At 41.9% G+C, this 15376-nt stretch overlaps 1 protein-coding gene across 4 annotated transcripts in view; it reads right to left on the minus strand.

Annotated features, from left to right (window-relative positions):
• LOC106562885 (DENN domain-containing protein 1A) overlaps window positions 1-15376 on the minus strand; it is a 280022-nt gene that overhangs the window by 136512 nt on the left and 128134 nt on the right. The gene's annotated exons all lie outside the window — the stretch shown is intronic.

Genomic DNA, 15376 nt, shown 5'->3' on the forward strand with positions numbered 1-15376 from the left:
AAACGCACATGCACAACGGAACATCCAATTAGGATTTATGCTAGGATCACTTAATGGTCCAAGCAAAATACCAGCCTTAGTAAAGTTGAACATTTACTTCTAGGCCTTTGACTCTACAGCACTCACCAGTTTTCTAACCAGAAGTCCATAGGTCATCCTGTAGACTGCCCAAAACTACTGCCTTACAGCTGTAGACTTATCATATAGTTGTCAACTTAGGATAGTACCCTAAGCGCCACCCCGCAAATTAGGAAAGCCCTAGATATGACATTAGACAATGCCATGATAGGGTCATTTTGCCAAGACCATGGACGTAGATAGAATACAGTCCAATTAGATGATTAAGGTGGCATAACTATATTTTGTTTTGTTTATGCTTTCATTCATTTTGTTTCATTTTCTTCGGCACATAGAAAGTGATAGAGCCATAAACAACTCCCCCATACAACCATCAGTTAGTGCCACAATGCCTCTCATTTGGGAGGAAATGTAATGATATATTTCATGAGTGTGTGTGCGTTGTTAACATCTGCCTAAGTTACTGCCCAGATATTCCAGTCTGGACGACCAGACGACGGGTCCGGAACGGCGATCCCAATCCGGACATCCGCTGCCGAGCCATGGAACGGACTTCTTCATTTGCAGAGACCCTACCCGGGTCGACCACCAGAGGGGGGACTGCAATAGCAACCACCAACTGGACATCTACTGCCCAGCCTTGGAGCGGATTTCTTCATTTGCAGACACCCTACCCGGGTCGACCGCCAGATGGGGACCACAACAATGATCCACAACCAGGACAACCCACGTTCATTTTTATGTTGGTTTATAACATGCAGGTTAATCGCAAGATTGAACCCAACATGGGGGGACTGTCATGACGTTGGCCTGTGGGTAAGGTTTATGACCCCCCCCCCCATGAATACCTTTCTCCCTTCCCCTCTCTGAATCTACTGAAGGACTTGAATAGCCTGTGTTAAATATAGAGAGTCTGGGAACATCAAACAAATGGGGAAAAGGAACCATATTTTGTTAATAAAACCAGTTGGAGATATGCTTGATAACGTAATGAGTATGGATTTCATTTCAGTTGTCATCTGAGACATTATGATTGATGACAGGACGACATAAACTGTACCTGGGAAAGTATCCACCCTCTAGTTATCAGAGTCACATGGAATTGTTATGCAATTGAAATGTTTGATATTGAAAAGGTTTGTTAGGAGATGAAATGTAATTTTAGCTTCCAAACGAGAGAATTGGGTTTTCATAAGGAAAGTGCCCTGCTCGATCAGTGGCCCAACCCTGTGAAGAGACAGGGGTTATAAACGATGAAACACCTCCCTCCCCCTCTCCACTATATAAGCCTTTGACGAAAAGATAACCAGTGGTTCCAGTACGGGAGGTCTGCAGCCTCTACGTTAGAAGGACACACATGTCAAGGACAGAACTAAGCCAACCTCGGCGTGAGCTATGGTATGAACTGGTATGAACTTTGAGCTTATTCACTACAGAAGTGCTACTTCCTAGCCGTTGAGTTAGCAGCGGCCGCTGCTTACGTGGGCTAGGAAAGGACGGACGACGGATCCAGTCTAACAACCAGACGAAGATACCACCACGTATCCAATTGACCACCATTGACATTCTTCCGAAAACAGGGAGATCTGTTGGCCAACCCGGCCAGCATCTACGACCAATCTACCGAAGCGCAGCTCAGAGTAAATATTTATTGCATTTTCCTTTTCCAAATGGGCGGTAATTTAGAATGCATAAGATAATGTATTTACGATAGCATAGCTGCTGTTTCTGTGTTCCTAAATCTTCCCGCTCTTTCATTCAAGCCCAACCCCCTTTCCTTTGTGTAACCAGCTTTCATACAGGTTCCGTTCACCAGGGGTGAATTCTGTATGACATCATTGTATTCTGTGTATTTGTAATTCTGTGTGATTCGTTAGGTATTTAGTAAATAAATAATTAAACCCAATTTTGTATTGCTGATTCAACTTGTTAGCCAGGGTTCGTGAAGATAGCCAAGAATTTACAACTTTCATTATGAGACTGAAAATAAGACACGGGTTAATATTGACTGCTATCGATTTAAAATATTACTAAGTATTTTAAGAGTTTATTCAGAAGATAACAGCTCTATAAACGTTCTTCCGTGGTACCCCGACTTTCTAGTTAATTACATTTACATGATTAGCTTAATCAGGTAATATTAATTACAGAGAAAGAATTTTATAGGTTAGCATGTCATATCACTTAATCCGGCATAGCCAAAGACACGACAATGGGTACAAGAAACAGTGGGCGGACAACCTGAAGGTTGCACACAACAGCAGTGTCCAGGCCTCCACCAAGTACTCACCCTATCACCTGCTGTACGTACGGACGGCAGCTGTTGACTGAGGTAAACAATGCAATTGTATATACAATTATTGCATATACTGCAGTTAAGTCATTCAAATTTGTGAGTGACTTAATGTGTTATTGTTTGTCTCTTGCTATATTTTAAATAACAGACTTTCAGATCACTGAAACTCCACCTGATGTGGTGGAAGTTGTCAAACCAGATCAGAATTCCTTCAAGGACCACATTTAGGCATGGGCTGAGAAGGAAGTGGGGGTTTTTGACTATGTAAAAATGACTGCTATTAATTTATTTTCTGGCCCTCCAAGAGATATGTAAGAGATGAATTTGTAATAATAAGAAAGTATGTTGTTATCAAACAAAGGTGAGTCTGAACATCAACAAGGCACAGGATAAGCAGAAGGAGAGATACCGGAGGAGAATCAAGAAGGGGACCAATTGCTTCGACATCTGGGCGAATTACTTGGAAGAAGTACGAAAGGAAGGTGAGACCTGAGAAACCTCACTGCTCTTTCGCTCCTAGCTGGGGTCATCATCCGTTAAGGTGAATATAAAAAATCTCAGATAATAACTATTTGAATTTGCACACAAAATAACATGATACTAATTTTAGTTTTTCTAGCACTGACATTTTTTCTCTTTGTCTTCATAAGGGTTACCTCGGTGGAAGCCAACAATCTTCTCGAGCTGGACGGTCAACCACTGAAAGCCCTAAACTTTGGTGAAGCCCGTGAGACAAAGTATGTTAAGCTTTGATTGACATTTGAGAAAGCAATACATGGTAGTTATGCTAAGCTCATGAAAATGTACCTCTTCAATTTACCTCTCCAAATGACTTTAGGACCATTGACTGTCCGAGCCACCCAGGAGGTATCCCATCCACAAAAGCCAGTGAGTTCGGATCAGTCTGATTCTCTGTGCTCTGAGTCGGAAGGGGACCAGCTTAAGGTCAGCTATACTTTCAAAAATTGTTGAAAGTATAACACTGCACTAATCCATCAAATGTTCACACAGGTGGCTTGTGTCAGACAGGAAGAACAGAAGCAGGTAAGTCCAGTCACTGGACTAGAAGACACTAGTGAGGTTATCGTTAGTGTCCAACAGGGGCAGGTAAGGCCAGATGCTCTCTGTGGCCGGAAGGAGGACCTTCGTGGGGGGTCATTCTTCCGTCACACTCCTGGTTAGACAATTTACAATTGATCATGCTCAAGCTATTTTGCAGGAGCAGAATCCAGAAGTAGGAGGCCTCCTCACGGTGGGCGGCATCACCCTGCTGTCAGCCAACAATGGCCAAGGGGTTTGTTCAGATAGTCAATCTCAAGGCTAACCACTGAGTCATGGTAAGTAACCATCACTGCCAGGTAGGTACTGTTAAGGTGTTTGACTCCAGGAGTCATGACACCACCCCAGAGTTTCTCTCACAACTCACCTCTCTCATCTTTTCAAGGGCCTCTGTGACTGGAGTGGCCGGCAGTCCAGCAGCAGAAAAGGGGCACAGATTGTGGGCCTTTAGCTATTGCAAACAGTCTTACTCAAATCAAGTCGTATTTGTCACATGCGCCATATACAATGCTTACTTACAAACCAACAATGCAGTTCAAGAAATAGAGTTAATAAAAAAGAATAACGAGGCTATATACAGGGGGTACCGAGTCAATGTGCGGGGATACAGGAACGTAAATAGTCCAGGTGGCCATTTGATTATTTGTTCAGTAGTCTTATGGCTTGAGGCTAGAAGCTGTTAAGGAGCCTTTTGGTCCAAGACTTGGCACTCCGGTACCGCTTGCCGTGTGGTAGCAGAGAGAACAGTCTATGACTTGGGTGACTGGAGTCCTTGACAATTTCCTGGGCCTTCCCCAGACACCGCCTAGTATATAGGTCCTGGATGGCAGGAAGCTTGGCCCCAGTGATGTACTGGGACGTAAGCACTGCCCTCTGTAGTGCCTTACGGTCAGATGCCGAGCAGATGCCACACACCCCTGAGGGGCCCCAGTGTTGAGGATCAGCGTGGCAGATGCATTTGTTACCTACCCTTACTACCTGGGGGAGGCCCGTCAGAAAGTCCAGGACCCAGTTGCAGATGGAGGTGTTTAGTCCCAGGGTCCCTAGCTTAGTTATGAGCTTTGTGGGCACTATGGTGTTAAACGCTGAGCTGTAGTCAATGAACAGCATTCTCACATTAGTGTTCCTTTTGTCCAGGTTCGAAAGGGCAGTGTGGAGTGCAATTGAGATTGCGTCATCTGTGGATCTGTTGGGGCGGTATGCAAATTGGAGTGGGTCTAGGGTTTCCGGGATGATGGTGTTGATGTGAGCAATGACCAGCCTTTCAGAGCACTTCATGGCTACCGACGTGAGTGCTAACATGTGGTAATCATTTAGGCAGCTTACCTTCACTTCTTTGGGCACAGGGACTCTGGTGGTCTGCTTGAAACATGTAGGCATTACAGACTCGGTCAGGGAGAGGTTGAAAATGTCAGTGAAGACACTTGCCAGTTGGTCTGCGCTTGCTTTGAGTACACGTCCTGGTAATCCGTCGGGCCCTGAGGCTTAGTGAATGTTGACCTTTTTAAAGGTCTTGCTCACATCGGCTACGGAGAGCATGATCACACAGTCGTCCGGAACAGCTGGTGCTCTTATTTATGCTTCAGTGTTAGTTGCCTCGAAGTGAGCATTAAAGGCATTTAGCACATCTGGTAGGCTCATGTCACTGGGTAGCTCGCATCTGGGTTCCCCTTTGTAGTCCGTAATAGTCTTCAAGCCCTGCCACATCCAATGATCATCAGAGCCGGTGAAGTAGGACACAATTTTAGTCCTGTACTGACGCTTTTCCTGTTTGGTGGTTCGTCTGAGGGTGTAGCGGGATTTCTTATAAGCCTCCAGATTAGTGTCCCGTTCCTTGAAAGCGGCAGCTCTGGCCTTTAGCTGGTTGTGGATGTTGCCTGTAATCCATGGCTTCTGGTTGGGATATGTACGTACGGTCACTGTAGGGACGATGTCGTTGATGCACTTATTGATGAAGCCGGTGACTGAGGTGGTATACTTCTCAATGCCATTGGATGAATACCGGGAACATATTCCAGTCTGTGCTAGAAAAACAGTCCTGTAGCTTAGCATCTGCGTCATCTGACCACTTCCGTATTGAGCGAGTCACTGGAATTTCCTGCTTTCGTTTTTGCTTGTAAGCAGGAATCAGGAGCATAGAATTATGGTCAGATTTGCCAAATGAAGGGCGAGGGAGAACATTGTATGCACCTCTGTGTGTGGAGTAAAGTATTTTTTTTTCTCCTCTGGTTTCACACGTGACTAGCTGGTAGAAATGAGGTAAAACGGATTTAAGATTGTCTGCATTACAGTCCCCGGCCACTAGGAGCAACGCTTCTGGTTGAAAATTTTCTTGTTTGCTTATGGCCTTATACAGTTCGATGAGTGCAGTCTTAGTGCCAGCATCGGTCTGTGGTGGTAAATAGTTGGCTACGAATAATATAGATGAGAACTCTCTTGGTAGATAGTTGTGGTCTACAAATCATGAGGTACTCTACCTCAGACAAGCAATACATCGAGACGTCTTTAGTATTAGACATCGCGCACTAGCTGTTATTGACAAATAGACACGCCCCCGTCCCTTGAAGTAGCTGCTCTGTCCTGCCGATGCACGGAAAACCCAGCCAGCTCTATATTATCCGTGTCGTCGTTCAGCCACGACTCTGAAAAACATAAGATATTACAGTTTTTAATGTCCCGTGGGTAATATTACCTCATCCGTTTTGTTTTCCAATGATTGCACGTTGGCCAATAGAACTGATCGTAGTGGAGGTTTACTCACTCACCTACGAATTCTCACAAGGCACCCTGACCACCTCATTTTCTCTGTCTTTTCTTCACGCAAATGACAGGGATTTGGGCCTGGTCTCAAGAAAGCAGTATATCTTTTGCGTCGGACTCTTTAAAGAAAAAATCTTTGTCCAGTTCGAGGTAATCGCTGTTCTGATATCCATAAGCTCTTTTCGGTCATAAGAGACGGTAGCGGCAATATTATGTACAAAATAAGTTACAAACAACGGGAAAAACAAATAAATAGCACAGTTGGATAGGAGCCCATAACACAGCAGCCAACGCCTCCGGCGTCATTACATCTCTCTGCAGAGATGAGGAACCGTCTATGGCGCGATACCATCAGAAAAAAAACATTTTCTCTTGTTTTCAGGCTGGGCACCTGGCACCATTTCCCAGTCCCGGTGCAGGAGATGCGACAAGCATTTCCATGTGTCTTATTTGTCTAATTTCGTCACTGTGCATGAATTTGTCTGTCCATTGTGTCCATCTGTTTTGCCTGATGTCTTCCCCACCCTTGTTTTCACTGCTTGGCCGGCTTCCCACCTCAAGACGGTAGGTATTTTACTACATTACATCTTGGTGTAATTTGTATGTTATTGTAAATATCCTTAATCATGTTGTAATATTATTTTTTATTTGCATAAAGATGTGTTTTCTTGCATGCATTGGCTGTGAAGTTGGTAAGTTGGTTGGTAAGAATATAGCACATGTATCTGTCTTGTATTGCAAGTAACGTTTACAAGCATGTAAATATTTGTACATTTTTCCATTTGTTTGCTTGTAAATATTTGAAACTTGCTCGAATTGGCTGTAAATGTATTAATTTGCATACTAAATGTATTCATCACAAATTACATTTTCAATGGACTGAAATTGACTGTTCAGTTGCCCAGTTCCTTACTGGTCCTTAACCCCTTCTCCCTAGCCATTCATCTTTTGTGCCCAATTCCAAATCAAACTTTAGGTCAGGGTTAGTATGGAATTGGACATTGGTTTCTAGTTAGTGTTTGCATATCTGGAGGTTCTAGATTTGTGTACGTAACATGGCAGAAGTGTCCCGGAGCCCATTACACAGCAGGGTTGAGTCATCACCATATTGCTATACCTATCCAAGCCCCATCACCTCAAACAGTAAAAATATAGAGTAGGGGGTTAGAGGCCTTAATTAAACTGGGTAAAAAAAATTATGTAACTTTTTTTTTATATATATGTATGTGTGTGTGGGGGAAAAGTATTTGATCCCCTGCTGATTTTGTACGTTTGCCCACTTACAAAGAAATGATCAGTCTATAATTTTAATGGTAGATTTATTTGAACAGTGAGAAACAGAATAACAACAAAAAAATCCAGAAAAACACGTCAAAAATGTTATAAAATGATTTGCATTTTAATGAGGGAAATAAGTATTTGACCCATCTGCAAAACATGACTTAGCACTTGGTGGCAAAACCCTTGTTGGCAATCAGAGAGGTCAGACGTTTCTTGTAGTTGGCCACCAGGTTTGCACACATCTCAGGAGGTATTTTGTCCCACTCCTCTTTGCAGATCTTCTCCAAGTCATTAAGGTTTTGAGGCTGACGTTTGGCAACTCGAACCTTCAGCTCCCTCCACAGATTTTCTATGGGATTAAGGACTGGAGACTGGCTAGGCCACTCCAGGACCTTAATGTGCTTCTTCTTGAGCCACTCCTTTGTTGCCTTGGCCGTGTGTTTTGGGTCATTGTCATGTTGGAATACCCTTCCACGACCCATTTTCAATGCCCTGGCTGAGGGAAGGAGGTTCTCACCCAAGATTTGACGGTAGATGGCCCCGTCCATCGTCCCTTTGATGCGGTGAAGTTGTCCTGTCCCCTTAGCAGAAAAACACCCCCAAAACATAATGTTTCCACCTCCATGTTTGAGGGTGGAGATGGTGTTCTTGGAGTCATAGGCAGCATTCCTCCTCCTCCAAACATGGCGAGTTGAGTTGATGCCAAAGAGCTCCATTTTGGTCTCATCTGACCACAACACTTTCACCAGTTGTCCTCTGAATCATTCAGATGTTCATTGGCAAACTTCAGACGGGCATGTATATGTATTTTTGAGCAGGGGGACCTTGCGAGCGCTGCATGATTTCAGTCCTTCACGGCGTAGTGTGTTACCAATTGTTTTCTTGGTGACTATGGTCCCAGCTGCCTTGAGATCATTGACAAGATCCTCCCGTGTAGTTCTGGGCTGATTCCTCACCGTTCTCATGATCATTGCAACTCCATGAGGTGAGATCTTGCATGGAGCCCCAGGCCGAGGGATATTGACAGTTCTTTTGTGTTTCTTCTATTTGAGAATAATCGCACCAAATGTTGTCACCTTCTCACCAAGCTGCTTGGCGATGGTCTTGTAGCCCATTCCAGCCTTGTGTAGGTCTACAATCTTGTCCCTGACATCCTTGGAGAGCTCTTTGGTCTTGTCCATGGTGGAGAGTTTGGAATCTGATTGATTGTATCTGTGGACAGGTGGCTTTTATACAGGTAACAAGCTGAGATTAGGAGCACTCCTTTTAATAGTGTGCTCCTAATCTCAGCTCGTTACCTGTATAAAAGACACCTGGGAGCCAGAAATCTTTCTGATTGAGAGGGGGTCAAATACTTATTTCCCTCATTAAAATGCAAATCAATTTATAACATTTTTGACGTGTTTTTTATGTTATTCTGTCTCTTACTGTTCAAATAAACCTACCATTACAATTATAGACGGATAATTTTTTTGTAAGTGGGCAAAAGTACAAAATCAGCAGGGGATCAAATACTTTCCCCCCCACTGTGTGTATGTATATGTGTGTATCTCGGCTTGTACCTTGACGTAGTGAGAGGGCTTCCAACTAAACCAGGCCCATGTTATTGAAAATTAAGTATCCTTTATGTTTGCGTTTCCATCCCAACACCCCTGACTGAGACTGGCTGCCTGTCGAGGACAAGTGACAGGAAGAACTAGCTAGTATCCTTAAAATAATAATACATATATATATATATTTTTTTTAATGCATGAAATGTATGCATTCACTACTGTAAGTCGCTCTGGATAAGAGCGTCTGCTAAATGACTAAAATGTAAATAGTGACATCTGATTGCCCAACAATCTGCCCACTCATCCCATCCCCTCCTCCATCTCATTACATCATCTAAAGCCACGGTTATTGTAATGTTGTCATTATCTGCTAATAAAGTTTGCAAGCCATATCATACTGGGCACATATGTGAGCTACACAGATTAACTAAAAACCCTAGCACTGCAAATACTCAGAACAAAGAGAGCAGCAGTGCATGGACTTTGCAGTCTCCCTCTTCAAGTCCCCCTTCTGAGAATGGCTGCCTGTTGAGAACACATTTCTATTACACACACTATAATTAAGTATTGCAGACTGATTGCCATCTTAGTGGACAAATGAATATGTGAAAATAAATGAATGACACACCTGTACCACAAAAAGATAAAAGTTTATAAATATTGCCAGCTTGGTTTTCACAGCTGTTTCACAAGGTGTTCATTGTTGTAAATTGTAACGTATCACTTGATGGTATTTGTTAATGTAACATGATTCATTGTTGTATCCTTGGACCTATAATATGTACATATATATTCAACCACAGGGGTGTACTAATGAGCTATGTGAAATAGAAAAATAATGAATCATAATAGAGGACTACTGAACTAATTCTTTAAAAAACAAGGGAAGGGCAGGTTAAAATAAAAACATGACAGCCAGACAAGCCAGTGTATGAATCAAAATGGGTTTGCATATGAATGGAGTGGAAAATAGCTAACTTTAATGTGTCAAGTAGATTACACGTTTTCTTTGCTATTTTCCGAAACATAGCAACGTTTAAGATATTGATTTCATGTTGTTGAAATGTGCTGAGAGCACAGCGAATTAGAAACATAAACAACAATACTGCAAGGCTGAGGACTGAACAGCTGTTCGCCAAAGTGCTCTGAATGCATTACTAAAAATACCGGAGTTCCTACCATTAAGCTCCACTTGATTGTTATCCTATATGAAATGCCTTATTCAAGTCTTTTTTTGGACAATACACTTTTCACATCAGTATCACTACGTGTGCAGAGAGTAATATGTTTGTTAATATGTTGAGTAGTAATAATATTTTATTATTATTATAGTTTTACAGTAAACAGAAAGAGTTGCAGGGGAAGTGAGAGTTAAATGTCAATCAATCTCTTTTCTTTTCAAAAGAGGAAAGGAAAGATTAGGAAAAAAGCTGTTGCCAGAAGAGAGTGGGTGAGAGATGTTTGTCAGTAGGGTGGCAGCTCTGACAGAGGGGACACCACCTTAATATTAGATGGGACTGGCTGCCGCCAAAAACACAGGCAAAGACAAAGAAAGGTGACAAAGTCTCCTACAGTGAAAATCTCTGTCTGCCTCTATCTACCTTCAACAAGTATTCATACCCCTTGACTTTTTCCACATTTGGTTGTACAGCCTGAATTAAAAATGACCTTCACACAATACCCCATAACGTCAAAGTGGAATTACATTTTTTGAAATGTTTAGATATTAATGAAAAATTTTAATCTGAAATGTCTTTAGTCAATAAGTATTAAAACCCTTTGTTATGGCAAGCCTTAACACTTTTACATTTATTTTATTTAACCTTTATTTAACTAGGCAAGTCAGTTAAGAACAAATTCTTATTTACAATGACGGCTTACCCCGGCCAAACCCTAACCTGGGCCAATTGTGCGCCGCCCTATGGGACTCTCAATCATGGTTGGTTGTGATACAGCCTGAATCTAACCAGGGTCTGTAGTGACGACTCTAGCACTGAGGTGCAGTGCCTTAGAACGCTGCGCCACTCGGGAGTCCCCAAAAGTTCAGGAGTAAACATTTGCTTAACAAGTCACGTAATAAATTGCATGGACTCTGTGTGCAATAATAGTGTTTAACATGATTTTTGACTAACTACTTAATCTCTGTACCCCACACATACAATTATCTGTAAGGTCCCGCAGTCAAGCAGTAAATTTCAAACAGATTGAACAACAAAGACCAGGGAGGTTTTCCAATGCCTCGCAAAGAAGGGCACATATTGGTAGATTGGTAAAAATAAAAAATCTGATATTGAATATCCCTTTGAACATGGTGAAGTTATTAATTACAATTTGGATGGTGTATCAATACAACGTTACAGGTGTCCTTCCTAACTCAGTTGCTGGAGAGCAAGGAAACTGCTCAGGGATTTCACTATGAGGTCAATGGTGACTTTAAACCGTTACCGAGTTTAATGGCTGTGATAGAAGAAAACTGAGGATGGATCAACAACATTGTATTTATTCCAAAATACTAACCTAATTGACAGAGGGAAAGAAAGAAGGAAGCCTGTACGGAATACAAATATTCTAAAACATGATTCCTGTTTGCAACAAGGCACTAAAGTAATAATGCAAAAAATGTGGCAAAGCAATTACATTTTTGTCCTGAATACAAAGTAATACGTTTCGGGCAAATCCAATAGAACACAATACAGAGTACCACTCTCCATATTTTCAATCATAGTGGTGGCTGCATTATGTTTGGGTATGCTTGTAATCGTTAAGGACTGAGGGGTGTTTCAGAACCAAAACATTTATGGAATGGTGCTTAGCACAGGCAAAATCCTAGAGGAAAACCTGGTTCAGTGTTTTACACCAGACACTGGGAGATTAATTCACCTTTCATCAGGATAATAACCTAAAACACAAGGTCAAATTTACACTGAAGTTCCTTACCAAGAAGACAGTGAATGTTCGAGTACAGTTTTGACTTAAATCTACTTGAAAATCTATGGCAACACCTGAAAATGGTTGTCTAGCAATGACCAACAACCAATTTGACAGAACATAAAGATTTTTGAAAAGAATAATGGGCAAATGTTGCACAATCCAGGTGTGGAATGCTCTTGGAAACGTACCCAGAAAGACTGACAGCTGTAATCACTGCCAAAGGTGCTTCTATAAAGTATTGAATCAGGGGTGTGAATACTTATGTAAATTAGATATTTCAATATTTTATTCTCAATAAATTTGCAAAGATTTCAAAAAATATTTTCACTTTGTCATTATGGGGTATTGTGTGTAGATGGGTGAGATTAAAAAAAAGATTTAATCAATTTTGTACTCTGATTAAGGCCAAGAGCCAAAACCTTTTGATTATACATTTAAAAATAAACAAGCTTTTTTAAAAAAATGTACTTCCACTGTCTTTCAAGATTTGCTGAATCTCCTCTCTACCTAACTCAATCAAATGTATTTTATAAAGCCCCTTTTACATCAACAGTTGTGATCTATTACCCTCAACAAGGTTCACCCTAGCCACAATTATCACTGTAATTGAAAACAAATCAAATACATTTATATTGGTCGTGTACACATATTTCGCGGGTGTAGGAAAATGCTTATGTTCCTAGCTCCAACAGTGCAGGAATACCTAACAATACAACACAATACACGCAAATGCAAAAATTATAAATAAAATAATTAAGAAATTAAGAAATATTACAACAAGCAATGTCAGAGTCGGGAAAATAAATATATACGTATATTATGGCGTGTATAGACATTATGGACAGTATAGGAGTAGAAAAGGTGATTACAGCAGTAATTATATACAGTGGCTTCGGAAAGTATTCAGAATCCTTGACTTTTTACACATGTTAGGTTACAGCCTTATTCTAAAATTGATAATATTGTTGTTTTTTCATCATAATGACAAAGCAAAAACAGGTTTTTACTAATTTTTGCAAAAAACTGAAATATCACATTTACATAAGTATTCAGAACCTTTACTCAGTACTTTGTTGAAGCACCTTTGGCAGAAATTAAAGCCTTGAGTCTTCTTGGGTATGACACTACAAGCTTGGCACACCTGTATATAGGGAGTTTCTCCCATTCTTCTCTGCAGATTGCCTCAAGATATGTCGGGTTGGATGGGGAGCGTCGCTGCACAGCTGTTTTCAGATCTTTACAGAGATATTCAGTCGGGATCAAGTCCGGGCTTTGGCTGGGCCACTCAAGGAAATTGGGAGACTTCTTCCAAAGTCACTCCTGCATTGTCTTGGCTGTGTGCTTAGGGTCGTTGTCCAGTTGGAAGGTGCATCTTCGTCCTGAGCGCTCTGGAGCAGGTTTTCATCAAGGATCTCTCTGTACTATGCTCCGTTCATCTTTGCCTTGATCCTGACTAGTCTCCCAGTCCCTGCCACTGAAAAACATTCCCACAGGATGATGCTACCATCCCCATGCTTCACCGTAGGAATGGTGCCAGGTTTCCTCCAGATGTGACACTTGGCATTCAGGCCAAAGAGTTCAAACTTGGTTTCATCAGACCAGAGAATCTTGTTTCTCATGGTCTGAGAGACCTTTAGGTGCCTTTAGGCAAACTCCAAGCAGGCTGTCTTGTGCCTTTTACTGAGGAGTGGATTCAGTCTGACGACTCTACCATAAAGGCCTGATTGGTGGAGTGCTGCAGAGATGGTTGTCCTGAAAAGTTATCCCATCTCCACAGAGGAACTCTGGAGCTCTGACAGAGTGTCCATCGAGTTCTTAGTCACCTCCCTGACCAAAGCCCTTCTCCCCAAATTCCTCAGTTTGGCCGGGCGGCCAGCTCTAGGAAGAGTCTTGATGGTTACAAAGTTCTTCCATTTAAGAATGATGGAGGCCACTGTGTTCTTGGGGACCTTTAATGCTGCAGAAACAATCCTGTCTCGGAGCTCTATGGACAATTCCATCGACCTCATGGCTTGGTTTTTGCTTTGACATGCACTGTCAACTGTGGCACATTATATAGACAGGTGTGCCTTTCCAAATCATGTCCAATCAATTTAATGTACCACAGGTGAACTCCGCTCAATTTGTAGAAACATCTTAACAATGATCAATGGAAACAGGATGCACCTGAGCTCAATTTCGAGTCTCATAGCAAAGGGTCTGAATACATACGTAAATAAGGTGTTTGTTTTTTTATTTTAAAAACATTTGCAAAAATGTCAAAAAAATCTCTTTTCACTTTGCCATTATGGGGTGTTGTGTGTAGATTGCTGAGGGAAAAAAAAGAATATTTCATCAATTTCAAAATAAGGCTGTAACGTATCAAAATGTGGAAAACATCAAGGGGTCTGGATACTTTCCAAATGCACCATAAACTGAGCCTTGACTAGAATACAGTATATAAATATGAAGTGGGTAAAACAGTATGTAAACATTATTAGAGGAAAATTGGAATATACCCCAGCGCGCGTGGTCAAAATAATCTTGACGCATAGATTCTGATTGGTCAGACCAATGTTGAACAGTCCTCATCACGGGTACTTCCTGTTTAAGTTTCTACCTATAGGAAAGAAGGAGCAGAATGGAGGTGTGATCTGATTTTCCGAAGGGAGGGCGGGGGAGGGCCTTGTAGCTGTCCCGGAAGAGGGAGTAGCAATGGTCCACATTCATGATGAGCAACTAGCGCAGGTGATGTGTTGACAAAACTTTGGTAGCGTTTTCCTCAGATTTGCTTTATTAAAGTCCCCAGCTACAATAAATGCCGCCTCAGGATATGCGGTTTCCAGTGTCCAGTGTAGTTCCTTGAGAGCCGTCACAGTGTCGGCTTGAGGAGGAATATACACATCCGTGATGATGACCGAAGATAATTCTCTCAGGAGGTAATGCGGGCGGTATTTCATAGTGAGGTATTCCAGATTCGGAGAACAAAAGGATTTGACTTCCTATACATTACCACAATCACACCATGAATGGTTAATCATAAAACATCCACCTCTACCTTTCTTTTTCCTGGAGAGTACTTTCTTCCTGTCCGCACGATGTACGGAGAACACCATTAGCTGTATGGACAGGGACAGTACATCTGGAGAGAACCATGATTCCATGAATCAGAATATGTCCAGGGACTGAACATTAACGAGTTGTATACTCGTAAGCGGTGGGTGGCATGCATGCCTCCTGAGTCGGACTAAAAGCCCACTCCGTATTCCTCTTCTCCATCGGCGGCATCTAGGAGTAGCCACTGGGATGAGTGGAAATTCCTCTGTGGGTACGGACAAAGGATCCAATTCAGAAAAGTTAAATTTCTGGTCGAAATGCTGGTTAGTGACTGCCGATCTAATATCCCAAAGTTATTTGCGGCTGTAGGTAATAAAGCAAA

This window comes from Salmo salar, chromosome ssa11 (genome assembly GCF_905237065.1).
Source record: "Salmo salar chromosome ssa11, Ssal_v3.1, whole genome shotgun sequence".
Taxonomy (NCBI): domain Eukaryota; kingdom Metazoa; phylum Chordata; class Actinopteri; order Salmoniformes; family Salmonidae; genus Salmo; species Salmo salar.